Source organism: Cylas formicarius, unplaced genomic scaffold (genome assembly GCF_029955315.1).
Source record: "Cylas formicarius isolate icCylForm1 unplaced genomic scaffold, icCylForm1.1 PGA_scaffold_3__17_contigs__length_32017465, whole genome shotgun sequence".
NCBI lineage: Eukaryota > Metazoa > Arthropoda > Insecta > Coleoptera > Brentidae > Cylas > Cylas formicarius.
Genome location: NW_026844326.1, coordinates 24,634,621 through 24,649,029, shown reverse-complemented (window position 1 = coordinate 24,649,029; position 14,409 = coordinate 24,634,621). Strand labels below are relative to the sequence as shown.

At 35.7% G+C, this 14,409-nt stretch overlaps 1 protein-coding gene across 1 annotated transcript in view; it reads left to right on the top strand.

Annotated features, from left to right (window-relative positions):
* LOC132700159 (protein rhomboid-like) overlaps window positions 1-14,409 on the top strand; it is a 152,754-nt gene that overhangs the window by 17,196 nt on the left and 121,149 nt on the right. The gene's annotated exons all lie outside the window — the stretch shown is intronic.

Genomic DNA, 14,409 nt, shown 5'->3' with positions numbered 1-14,409 from the left:
GTAAGAACGCGCGTTCTCGTAGGTATAGCTTGGTTCAAATTAGGCCGTTGTTGCCTCAACAAATCAACGAGGTACGTTAATAAAATTCATCCTTGTAAACCGCAATAAAAGATATTTACTCGTTTGTTGCCATTAGACTTTCGGCTTGGGGTTTGAACAAGACATTAAACAAGAACATCACTTCCTTCATCGAAACCTAACTTTAATCACCTTAACATAAATAAAAAATTTTGATTATTTTGGTTAGTTGTTTGGCATTTTCCAACAATGTTTATACACTTTCTGTGGCAAATCTATCACGCACAAACTCTATTTTCTTTTTGGTTACCTTTGGTTAGTTTTGGTTACATAGCTTTCATAACTATCGGCTAGTTTTGGCTAGTGTTGGATAATTTTGGTTAGTTATATATTTTTTTCAAAACAGCACAAATACTGACACTGACTGAGGGTGACGTGACCAGTAGAATAGGCAATTCTCAAAATAATATCCTACTAAAGGAAAAGGAAATGTCCAAAGCGGCTTCTTAAAGTGGCACTTTCCTCTTGATCGCTGTATAATGTTCATACAAATTAAGAGTATTAAGGAATTGATGGATGTTCGTTGCCTTCTGCGCAATGTGTGATCTAATTAATGGTCGACGATTTTACAATATATTATAAGATGTCCTTCTTAGTCCTGAAGAGGGCAATAAAATTGCCGAAACGTCGTCCAAATATAAATTTGATTTTTTAAAAGCCCGGCCCAAAACCCATCCAATATCGGCAGAGAGTCTGTTAAGTGTTTGATTTTTACAAGCCAAGAATGCTTATTAGAATATTGCTATTATCCTCTTAAAAGCACACCATAACTAACGCTAAAAGCAAAACAACAAAATAAATAATTTACAATATAAAAATATGTAATATAAATATAAAAACATGTAATTCAATCGTATCTGGGCTAATGTGGCCATATTATACTGCTTATTGACATTTTATTTTGCTCCTCCGACCTTATTCCCATATATGTTGGAAACGACACAGGTAAATGGACCTAAAACGATTATCTAAATGCCCAATTGGTAACAAAAACCAGATTTTATCCACCCCAAAAATTTCTTCATAAACTACGACAACAAAACCAAGACGTTAATCCCGCTTGCGATGCCAGTGGCGCGCCGAAGAATTTTGCTAATTTATGCTTTTCGTAGCATTTTGTCCAATCAGTTCAGTGATCGCCATTATCACTTAGTTAAATGAACAACGACCATTTGCAATTTCCTTAATGTCAACGATTTCCGTAGTTAAATAATCGAACAATGAATAACTAATGGTTAGCTGGGCACGGATATTACAAACTGAATTTATTGGTATTTAACGAGAGTACCGTTATTTTGCGGTCTCGTCTCTCAAAAATAATGTTGCTATCCTTAAGTAATCGGCTCCGAAAGACTAAATAAAATATTGCAAATTCTCTTACTAGCTTAAATCTAAATAATTCTTAACTTCCAGTAAGGATCATTCTTGATTATTTTGGTATTCTCATCAACCCGAAAAACAAAAATGTTGTTTAAAGATTTTTAGGTTAGTAAGGTTCAAGCCACACAAGGTACACAACGTCCTGCCATAACATTGAAATAAATATCAAAATTTTATGCTTTGTGTAGAGTAGAGTTTTTACGACCAAGTCTCAAAATACTACAAACAATTTATTCACAGTTAATTTATCACTTCCAGAATGTCATAGTCAACATTAAACAACCAGAAATCAACAAGCCACTTAATTTTTGTATATTCCCTATTTTGCAAATACATTGGAAAAGGCTGCAAACAGAACGCTCCTCTGCTGTACTGAAGTAAATTTTACCATCGGTACTGGTTTTTGCTGAATGGATGATTGTTTCGTTAGGAGTTTTTTTAAGGCTTAATTGTCGCATAACTGTTTTAATGTAGATTTTGTTGATACTTAGTATTTTCGCTTCAGTTTTAGAACAATATTAGTTTCAAAACACGCTTCTGGCTAATTGCTAGCGGTTTTAAGAGCCTTATCCGCTGCAGCACTATATGCACTATAATCTTAATAAGGACACTCTTTGACTTGACAAACTTTGACATAATATAAAAAATGTATGGTATAACTTGCCAATTTTCATAGTGATATCATTGAAGTGGTCATCCCATTTAAGCTTCTTAGAAAAAAGTACCCCTAAATATTTTAACTTTTTGGTGGAATTTAAAATTTGTTTAAAATAAGGTAAAATTATGAATTTTTGTTCTTTGCAACCTTCTTTCTGCAAAATGAAAAATATTCCATTCATATATAATGTAAACAACATTGGCCCCAGAACCGTGCCCTGCGGCACACCATACCCTACTGAAAGAGAGCAGCTCAGGGTGTCACATTTGCACTTGTAGGTATGATTTAATCAGTGTTTTAACTAGCCCTCTAAAAGTCTTCAAGTTTCTATAGCAAGATATGGTGCGACACACTTTAATACACTTCTTTCTGTCATTAAAAGATCGTGCGTTGATATTTAGACTTCTGGTAACCTTTTACTGGTACACATCTAATGTTTTCTATGTTCAGAAACCTTCAAAATTTTTTTGCTTAACAGTGGCAAATCTGAGTACACTGATGTTAGCATTTTACAATTTTGTAAATTGAAAAACCTTCAGGTATTGAATTTTTTTTATGAGCCCATCGATAGAGAGGCTTGTTATTGTCTTCTTAAAAGAACACCATCAATAAACTGCTTTAACATTAAAAGCAAAACAACAAAAAAAAAGGAATTTTAAATATATTTACATAAAATAATGAAATATAAAAAAATGCAATTCAATCGTATCTGAGCTAAGGTACTCTATTATAGGTGCAATCAACAATCTGGTACAGCTTGAAGATATTTTATTCTGTTTCCCCGACCTTATTGGCAATTGGTAAGAAAAACGAAATTTTAGGCAAAACAAATCAGCCATTTTTTAAATTAAATGTGTTTATGTATTTTTCTACTCCCGTCTGTAAAATGCCTAATTACACACCGATCTAGCGTGCGGGAAGCGTCACTTTACCACGTGAGTTTCGTTTCCCACGGATTCGAGCCACCTCGGACATTTCCGGGATTCTACCGCACAGGTTTGGTAGCAATCGGTTGTTTTCGCAGATATTTCCCACGCTTTGAATTTTGACGTTTGTCAATTCTGACAGTCATGTCAGTGAATGTATTCGTGTTGTTTTGCGAAAATGTACCCAAAAACTAACGGTCGTAGAAAAAGTATAGTATGCATCGTGTTAGGTTGTTTTTATTAAACACTCACTCCACTCGTGTGACATAAACTCGTGGTTCAAATGCCGTTTACCGCACTTGTTGCATAATATACTATTTTCTTATTTTACCGACGCTGATAATGATTTGAATTTTTCTTAAACATCTCATAGATTTTTTTTTTTTTGAAGACACCAGGAAATAAAAACGTGGGGGTACGTCCATGGGCTCCGGAACGCACCGTGTAGTGCACTTGTTGCCACGACCCGTCATAGACCTTCTCTAATGACACGGAATTCGCTTAAACGTCAAAATGCTCGCGGCGCGTTTGTGCCAGCCGAAAAATTCACAATGGGGATTTTCCGAAAATACGGTAACCCAGATTTTGGTCCGGCGGACTTTTTGATTGTGCGGCGGACCGAAAAATCGTATTGGCATTAAGTGGACTTGTATATATACACGATGTTATATACTTAGAGGCCTTGTGTTGTTTGCGAAAACGTCAACGTACCGTGCATGAGTGTGCGTGTGTGTTCATGGTGCGATTCAGAATAAAAGAGGAATATTCGATGCGAAATATTTGTCGAATGGAGTTTTTTTTTTATTTGCCAACGTCGTATTTGTTAAACATTGTCTTATCGCGTCGGGTTCGACGTCCCTTTTGCTTATGGACGATACCATGGACATTTATACAGTGTGTCCCACTCGTGCGCTTTGTAAAAAGGGACATAACTATCTAACAAAAAAAAAGTTATCAAAATCAAACCGCAATCAAAAATTTTACAATGATATTCAGCCTTAAGCGGAGCGCAGACGATATTTTAAACACCCTTTGTTAAAACATTATACAAATTGCTATAGTACTCCTAATAAGAATTTATTGTCAATTTATTTTTTTAAAAATCCCTAATTTTACTTTTTCTCTCTTCTCTCTCTTTTGTTGAATAGTCCCAATGGGTCACTACTTTCAGTTGAAGCAATAAGCAATACAAGATTCTAGTGCATTTCTCTGAGATCTATTTAGCAAAAAAAAAATCAAAATCGATCCATAACCAAAGATTTCACATGTTTGTACAATTCTTATGTGGGACATACTGTATATAGGATGACTATATATAACGAACGATCTCAATGCCAGCAAAATTGAGATTGTAAATGTTGTTCTTTAGTGTATAGTCCGTTGTATAGGGCAGTAATAAAATATTAGCAATTTATCCCATTTGGTACAATTTAATAGCGTTAAGCGTTAACTAAATCCATTAGCACGGACATGCACAAGGTATAGGTTACCTGACTTAAAGGTTACTGGCTGGTTTTGACTACATTTTTTTGGCTTTGGTTAGTATTGGTTAATTTTGAGTACATTTTTGCAAAGCAGCACGAATACATTCACTAAGTGACGTGTCTCGTGGTCGTGACTTACATTGACATCTTAATGTGACCCTTTCGGCACTCTTAATTGACGCATGGGTATTTTTAGGGTTGTAGAATTTACCGGTCAAATTTTTTTGTGTCAAACTCATAATAAATACATATTACTATTAAATAGTGATAGATAACATCTACAATTGCGAGATGTTATTTAAAACATTTTTTGACTAGTCAGTTAAAAAGTGGTCAGTTGACCGGTCAATTAAGAAGTGGTCAATTAACCGGTCAATTTTTTTGTGTCAATTGACCAATCACAAACGCATAATAAGTACACATTATTAAATAATGATAAATAACACTATACAATTGCAAGATGTTCTTTAAAACATTTTTTGATTAGTCCATTTAGAACTGGTCAATTGACCGGTCAATTGATCACAGTCAATTGACCAGCCCCAACACTAGGTATTTTAGATTGTAGGAAACAAGTTTTTTTTTGTTTAATACACAGAATTTTACTATAGATACACGATTATGTTTGTTTTCGATTTAACGTGAAGCAAATATGTTGACGGACTGAGATAATGTTGCCAATGGTGGATGTCGCTGGTTTTTTTTACCGATACACTATAAACAACATAGTATTTTTATATATTCACTCAAAAATGTCTCTTTTTAATAATTTTTTTTAATATATTCGAAGTACTATAGTATTGACCAGAATCATTCCTTGTCTACTTTTAGAGAAACACTCTTAAAACGTTTGGAATCTCCTCTTTGATTGTGGGATCCAAGCATCTTTGGTTACGATTAATTACTGTACATGAAACTTAGATACCCGATTATAGGTCCAAATCAAAAATACACTCAAAACAGTGGACTGCGAAGGAGAAACCGGCTCCGAAAAAAGCAAGAACTGTAGTTTCGACTGGGAAAGTGATGGCGACTCATGTAGTCATCTTAATCCATCCTTCAAAAAACGAAAAAAAAAGCATTACTAGCATACTACGCATCGTTACTTGACAAGTTGAAGACGGAAATTGCGGAAAAACGGCCACATTTGTAAAAAAATCCTGTTTCACCAAGACAATGTGCCTTCTCATACCTCAGCGTTTGCCATGCAGAAAATCAACGAATTACGATTGACCCTCCGCCTTACTCACCAGATCTAGCCCCAGGCGACTTCTTTTTGATCCCTCATTTGAAAACTGCGCTCGGTGGACAAATGGGGAGGCAATCACTTTCATAAACAATTATTTTGCGGAGAAAAACGCTTGGTGCTATGTAGATGGGTTAGAGAAAGAAAAGTGTATAGAGTTACAAGGAGACTATGTAGATTTTTTTTAATAGCACAAAAATATTATCATTGTAAGGACGGAAACTTTTCAAGGGACCCTCGTAGAAATAAACGTTCGTAAATTTTATTCCGATATTAGTGTATTCGGTTCAATCATTTATCTCGAAGTACGGGTAAGTCCAACGTGTCATGCATGGTATATAGACCTCACGGGTGGACGCATTAGTTAATTAAATTTGCGGCACGAACGGCAGGAAGTTTGCAAAAGATCTCGTGCGCTCCAGCAGTTTAGCGAAAGAACCTTCATGTCGGTAAATTATTCCTATATAGCTCGCCGTGGAGGCCTGGTGAGGTACTTCAGGAAAATGCACACCGTATAAATAGACGGATATATTTCCGCTTGGTTAAATCGATAAATTGAGGGAAACGAGCGGTTCCAAAGGAGTGTTCCCCACTCTAGTGGTACTGACCCCCTCAGCCAGCCGGCCGAAACATAGTAAGAAAATATACGGGGTGTAGTATTTCAAAGAACGCAGCTTGTAGCTCTGAAAATTTTTGCCGACCTTGTAAAATATTTTTGAAAGGCAGCACTCAAACTATTGGAATTGAGTATAGGGAAATCTGGAGGGACTTACGTGACTATGTATGAAACATATGAAATAATATGTGTTGCATTCAAAAACTTAGGAAGTTATGAGACTCTGTATAATAATAATTATTTTCATGGCTTTTATCTTTTGGTTTCATACGAAGTTTAGATTTTCGATAAAATAATGGAGATATAAAAGAGTCCCGCTATATAGTGAGTTACCCTGGATATACAATGACCAAAACTTAGGCGACACATTATTTTGCTGGTTTCTTTGTTGTGGACAAGTATATTCTTTGTAAACTTATACATAGTTCTTAACTGCTTTTCGCTAATTTTTATCTGCGCCAATAGCTGTTTCCTTTTTTTTTTTCGCCTTGTGTGGTTGGGATATACATTTCAATGAATGTACTTAAAATCTACTATACTAGTATGTCGAAGTCAAATTCGAAACTGTAAAAGATACAACGTCGTTTAAATCAAAGAAAAATGTTTTGTTTTAAATCGCACTTACCTAGATACAGAGTGAAAAAGGAAAATTTCCATTTTTGAAAAAAAAAAACACAATATTTTCGTCAAAAAAAATTAGGCCTACCATGTGGCGTTCGGCCGAAGTCAAGTTTTGGTTAGTTCTAAATTTTCAAAATCCTCTTCAAAAATATTTTTCAACCATACATTTACTTCTTTAGTTTTGGTTAGAAGATAAAATAACGTAAGCTCAAAAATTTTCGAACAATGTGACACGTCTGGGGTATTCTTTTCTTGAATTTTTTTGTAACAATTCCCTCCGTTGACATAACCAATGGACATATGGTTACTTCGTTAAGACGCCAAATTTGTTTTTGCTGGATAGCCAGTTCTGCATATTTTCAAACGTTCTCAGCTTCTGTAAATCTCAAATTGTGGGTAAACGGTATGGCAATATCAATGATTGTCCTGGTTATTAATCAGGAGGATATCTGGTCTGTTGTGAGCGATCGTTGTATCTGTTAGTACCGGACGATCCCAGTATTTTTGAAAATTGATTTTGGTTTATATTTGTAAAATGATTTCTACAAAAGTTCCGATTTCAGGCCCAGTTGCTGGTGTATGATTTTTGCCAGTTAATTGGGCCTTCCTAAATAAGCATTATCTGCTAGTGCGTTGATGTGTTCTATTTATTCTCCAGTATTGCTACATTTTCTACATTTACCCATGGTGTTGATTTTCAATATATGTTTTTCATAATTTCTAGTTCTAATTACCTTGTCTTGTATTGCGAGCATAAAGCATTCAGTTTCAGGATAAAGATAGCCCTTATCAAGCCACTGTAGTGATTATGTTTTGTCGATGAATGTGTCTTCGAGTGTTAGAGGGTATTTACCATGAAGTCCTATGTTGAGTGATTTGAAGTTTTTATCAGCATTTTTTATAGACTGAATGATACGGTCTGTGGATCCTAATAATTTCACACCAATTTTAGAGACCTGGTTTCTGCAAATTTTGATTATGTATTTAGAAGCCCCCTGCCACCTTCTTTTCTAGGAATATGTAGCCGTGATGTTGATGAGTTGGGATGTAAACATCTGAATTTTGTCAATATCTTGCCAGTTGTTCTATCTAAGCCTCCGAAGTGAGTATTGGATCATTTAACTATTCCAAAGGAATATGCGAGAATAGGTATCGCCCCACTATCAATTGCGGCAATGACGTTTTTGCAGGTTAGTTCGGTGTTCAACACTTTAGTCATCCTTTTTTTATATTTTTCAGTGAACTGCTGTTTAAGTTGGGAAAGGTTCTTCTTCTTCACCTGATGGTTCAAGTTTTCCTTTCTTGATTCCTATTGTTGCGCACTTATCCGATCCAAAATGACATCTTAATATCTTATCATCTAATATCTTATCTTATCATCTTAATATAAATGTTTTCACTGGAGCAATATTAGTATTATTATTATGACTATACTCACCGAAAAATTTTCCAACTCCTTTTCAGCGGAATATGAGTAACATCTCAAACAGCTCCAGGCTTACGTGTCCGTTGTCGTCGAGTTTCCTCCTATAAACTTTCGGACCATGCGTGTTGTTGCTACCCAACTTTTTGATGTTCGTCAGTAGATTTTGTGGAGTAACCCTAGTCATCTGCTAGCGTCTTCTAATCCGTTGTTCCTGGATAAGGTATTTACCAATTTTTTCAGCGTTCATTTGGATCAGATTATTCTTATTTGACACAGCTATATCAAGTAGCGTAGGGTTTTTAATCATTTTTGTGAAATACAACCTAGTCTGTAGCGGCCAACGTCGAGGTTGCCAGATAACATATTGGATTATCTCTACAATTTGACACCGAAATCTGCATTTATCGTCCACTACTAAAGGATCCCTGACGGTGTGTTTTAAATAATTTCTGGTTGGGACTATTTGGTCTTGGATAACCAGCATAAAACCTCAGATCTCATGGAAAATCTGTTCAGAATTCAGCTACTAGTTTCACGCTATACTATGACATCATCTTGGCTGATCCCTTTCAAATGTCAGTTGAAAATAATCAATATCAGAACTTGCCAATTTATCTTCTAAATTAACTTGACTAAATTATCCCCCCCCCTTTTGCTCATTTTAATCGTAGATCGAATCGACACAGGGTCACCCGCAAACATCAGCGTTCTATTATACTCTTGGCGCATTATTTATCATTCGATTTAAAGTAGTTTTTTTTGTATTAATAAATTTGAATATTTATCTGCTCGGCCGTATATATAGTGCCCCCTTCTCTTCTACGTCTCCTCGGGCGCGGGTCGCGCCTCATAAATAAAAAACGAAAGCGTCGCCGAGGTGGTCCGTTCCCCGATAATTCTCGCGATAATTTATAATTTTATCTCTCTCGTTATACGTCAGAACATAGCAATGTAAGAGCCTCGAAAAGCATCCTCAATTCTCTGATCTTCGCGAGGACTAAAGACACCTTCTACCAAGGAAGAGTCCCAAGAAGGGTATTAGCGACACCCCGTCCGAAATTCTGCACTAAATCTTGTATCGAAAACGATAACGCAGGCTTACAAACAAAAACACGTTTTTTGGTTTCAATTACAAAAATCAAATGCGACACACATTCTTCAGCTCATTGAGCTTGACGTAGAAATTTAATTTTTTGCATTATATTACGGTTTGATTCTTTGAAAAATCGTGTTAGTAGAGTGAATTTAAAAAAATTCAGAATTAAACATCTTTTCTGCTGGCTGCCTAGTACACATCTAATGTAATTTTGTGTTAAAATGCAAAGTAATATACGAGTATGTTAAAACGTTTTATGATACAGACAAATGACAATTTGCCATAGAAAATGAATCGGAGAAAAACAGAAATACCGTTGATCAATCAAAATTTTTCTAAGCACCTTGAAAGACAACAGATCACTTTTTATTGTTTGATATCTAAAATTTTACAATTACGGTTACATTCTTATCCACCATATTTAGCAAAGTAGTTATACAAAATAAAACAAAAAAAATTGCCCTGCGAACGAAACTCGAAATTTGTAAACCCAATATACACCCATATCGAGAATATTATATATATTGAGAAAAATCCGAATTACATCCAAAAACAAAAAAAACCGCTCTGTTGCTGTGTTGGTATGGTGTAGCGCCATGTTTGTCCTTTTGATCTTAAGCCGAAACATTCCCACAGTTTGGCCAGGAGCGACATAATATATAAAAAAAATGCCGATTTCAAATTGTCGTCCGGCATTTCCTGGTGATGATTTAGCCGAAAATGTAAGCAGGCCACCGACATCAAGGGCGGCGTTGCCGTTTTGCCCATTTTGCGTTAGTCCTAGTCGAATTGGTGATCTGCCCCCAAAACTGGAGAGTCTTTCGCTCCTCCGGATCGGCCTTAAAACTTTTTTTTAAATGGTTTTGCATAAAACCGAATGTAATAAGTCATCGTAAATAAATTGTAGCGGCAACAGCGCGTCCGTTACGCTTGGACCACCTCCGAGCTAACGAGGTGTCTTATTTTCGATCGGGCGGCACCTTTTCTTTGAGTTTTTTCTTTCTATCGTTTGAGGATATTGGATTTAGGATTTTTGATGGGCGTTACAGTCGAGATTTGACTCAGTTTTGGCTGTTTTAAATGGACGGGGAAGTTGTGAAAAAATGATCAAATTTTTATTAAATTTCAATAGGCAAATAATTTTTTGAACAACAGTGAATATTTTAATAAAGTTTCACTTCCGTGTTTCTGGCAAAGCTTCTTGGTGTTCTAATTCATAACCATATGGATTATAGATACACAGTCCGATCGTCAGTTAAAATAAATTCAGAAGATTAAAGAAAATGTTTTTTCGGCCTTTTTCTCGAACTCTTGCATTAGAATATGTGAAATTGGCGCTCTTTTTGAATCAAAAATCTTATACAGCGTGTCCGAAATATGATTTAAGTTTTTTTGTGAATATTTTTGAAGAGTTGCTACGTGCGTAGCAAATTTCAATTTTGTTTTCGGAGTCATTTGACAGGTATTTAACCACCATTATTCAAAGAGTGAAGAAATCCTATTCAACTCAATTCAATTAACAGTAAAAAAGTTTGTAAAAAGAAGTCAAAAAAACAAGAAGCGTAGCATGCATTCGACTCATATTTGAGCTGTAGAGGGAAGATTAAAGTCTTTTTTGAATTTTTTGAATTCTCTTGGTAATTTGTCTAAAAATGACACGAAAATGCCGTTCCTAAATGATGATGGCTTCGGAGATAGAATTAGAACACAAAATGAAGTTATTCATTTATTCGGAGAAACGTATCCTGATTTAAACACCCATATCACAAAGTAGCGTAAGCAAGAAAGAAGAAAGAAAAAAAAAAGATTAAATATTCGAAGGTAGCCAGTCTTCAGTGTCACAAATTCTAAGGCTGCAAAAATAAATATATATAAAATATAAATATAAAATAAAATGACGATTCTTCAGGAACCCCCAATAGAAGACTGCAGTTTTGCAAATGACAAATCTTCTTGTTTGCTATTGAATCTATTTCAAATCTCGCATGTATTCGACAATTCTCAAATCAGATATGCCCTTTTTTGGTTGTCAAAATATGCCCAGATCTAGATATTAGTGGCCACATCCACAAGTTGTTGAAGAAGTTTTGTTAGGCTCAACAGCTGAATTATTTTTTAGTGAGAAAGTTGATGGCGATCCCTTTAAATAAACACATACATCTCTTCCAATATTAATCTCCTTCGGAGCATCCTCAAAATCGTACGAAAGTTGGTTAAGATCAAAAAAACAAATTTGTAGGTCTTGGCGGTTTTTTTCCGCTACATTGATTATTCAGGACCAATAGAATAGATTTTTCCCTGGGCTATATAAATTTTCCTGTTGTTTTAATAGAAATTTTTCAAGAATCTCTCTCTTCAGTCCTAACCAGCATTAGGGCGTATAATGGTCAGCGTAGCATCATGGATGATTTTTCTCCATGTGCTTCTGTCTTTTGTCATCTTGATGACATCGTGCATTGGCTTGCTACAGCTAGTCGCGATCTGGTCTATCTATCGAGTCGGAGAGTGGCCAAATGACCTACGTCCCTCCACCTTGCCTTGAATTTATTTTAGTTGTTTTAGTCGGATTTTACTGGAAATCCTGTCGGTAATATTAGGTTGATTTATAATGGAGACGTGTATACGGCGTTCAGTCCACGGGAAACAGAGCATACGTCGATAACAACTCCATCTCGATAGCATCGATCTTCTTACTTCTTACTAGCCGGTTTTTGATGGCTCTTGAAATATGACGGTCTTTTCAGATCTTGGTCAGTCTCCCAATAGCTACGCTTCACTTCTTCTTCCGATGTGCCTGTATTGGTCAATCCCAGGCATACTTATGACTAATGAAGTCAAAGCGGTCAGTATGACATATATTTGGGTGGTCGTTATGTTGCTTACGAACTATCATGATTTTGGTTTTTTTGTATTTAGTTCCTGACGTAGCCGTTGCTTTCGTTTTCTATCCTATCTACTAAATTGATTAACTCTTCTTGACTGCCAGCGAGTATTGCTCTATCATCTACAAAGAGTAGATTTATTTTTTGGCCATTTATTCAAATGCCCCCTTCCCATGTTTCTAGCGACCTTCTCATGATGTATATGTTAAATAGTTGAGAAGACAGTATACACCCTTGTCTGACTCCACGTTCCCTAAAATTGAAGAATGCGAATGGACTTTGCTTTGCACAATTTTCGTGGAGAATCGGCGCATTTTTCTTCGTTCGCCTTTCGTTGGGTTCGTGACTGGCTGAAAAAACCGTAACCATAACGATCACCGTTGATATGAATAATGCAACGAGGCGTTCATTAAAGTACTTTAATTACACACGCTGGGTACTATAATGTAGCTGACATAATATCGTTTCATTGACAAACTGCACAATGGTCGCGGCCATTGTTATGCACATTCGGCTCTCCATTTTATTATTGCATATGGAATTCGCTATTTAAGGAATGTCAATCGATTCCGACGGCAGATGGCGTGAGGAATACTAAGTATTCACTTAGAATGTGGAAGGGCCGCGGAGATACGTAGACATCAAGTATCTGTTGTGAAGCAACGTTGCCATTAGTTTTGGATCGATCTGGCAACGCTACATTCTCCGAAATATAGTTTATCGCGTGTTATGGTAGTGGATGAAAATTGAAAAGGTTTCTTGGGCTGGCGCTCTGGAACTCCTGGTGGGACACTTTTTTTTTACTTTTAATTCAAGGTCCATGGTGCTTAACATTTTACCTGGAGTTATATCATTAAAACAAAGAAGAAAAACATTCTCAACTTTATCAAAAATAAAAGAACTGAGAGTTAAAAATGCAAATTCTAATAGTATATTATGCAACAAGTGCGGTAAACGGCATTTGACTCACGAGTTTATTTGACACGAGCGGAGCGAGTGTTTAACAAACGAGTGAGTTAAAAAGTTCACCGAACGTGTTGCATACTATACTTTTTCTACGACCGTTAGTTTTTGCGTACATTTTCGCAAAACACGAATACATTCACTGACATGACTGTGAGAATTGACAAACGTCAAAATTTAAAGCGTGAAAACATCCGATTGCTGCCAAACCCGTGCGGTAAAATCCCGAAACTGTCCGAAGTGGCTCGGATTGGTGGGAAACGAAACTGAAGTGGTAAAGCGACGCTTCCCGCACGTTAGGTCGGTGTGTAATTACGTATTTTACAGATGGTAGTAGAAATATTTTTTTGTAAAAAAAATTATGTAGATTTTGTGAATCCTCTAGCCCACTAAATCGTTGCTTTGTTTTTTTTTATTAATTAGGTTTTTTTTATTAACACACTTAAATACACCGTGAAATTGTATACACGTAAAGTCTTACACAGAACAAAAGTGCTACATATAACCATTATATAACAGTCCCTATAATAATAGTTTCTAATGGAGTTGTTCAAGAATGACGTAAAATATTTAATTAGCAAAAATCTATTCGCATAACTTACGTCAATCAACTAATGCTCGTTTATTATTAATTTTTTAACATTACAGTAAAATTTAATCATGTCATATAAGAGCGATATACGACAAAGCTCACACAGCTCAAATAAAATGGAGATAGTAAATTAAAAAAGCTTTTAAATTGAGGATTACAATCGTACGGCTTTGCAAATTTGGACTCCCAAATTTTGTAGCTGCTTTAAAATAAGCCCTCTACACCCAAATCTACACAATCTACACGTAATTTTGCGCTTCATAAACAAAATAGAACAAATTTTTATAACACTGTGTTTCCACAATTCTGGTCTTTGAATTTAACGGTTGCACCGAAGTTAGTTCCAATCAATGTTTGTCTTGAGCCTCAAATTTTTTTAAAAAAGAAAGACTTTATTTCCACGTAAGTGGTCACCATCATTCACTTTAACGTCAATTTGGC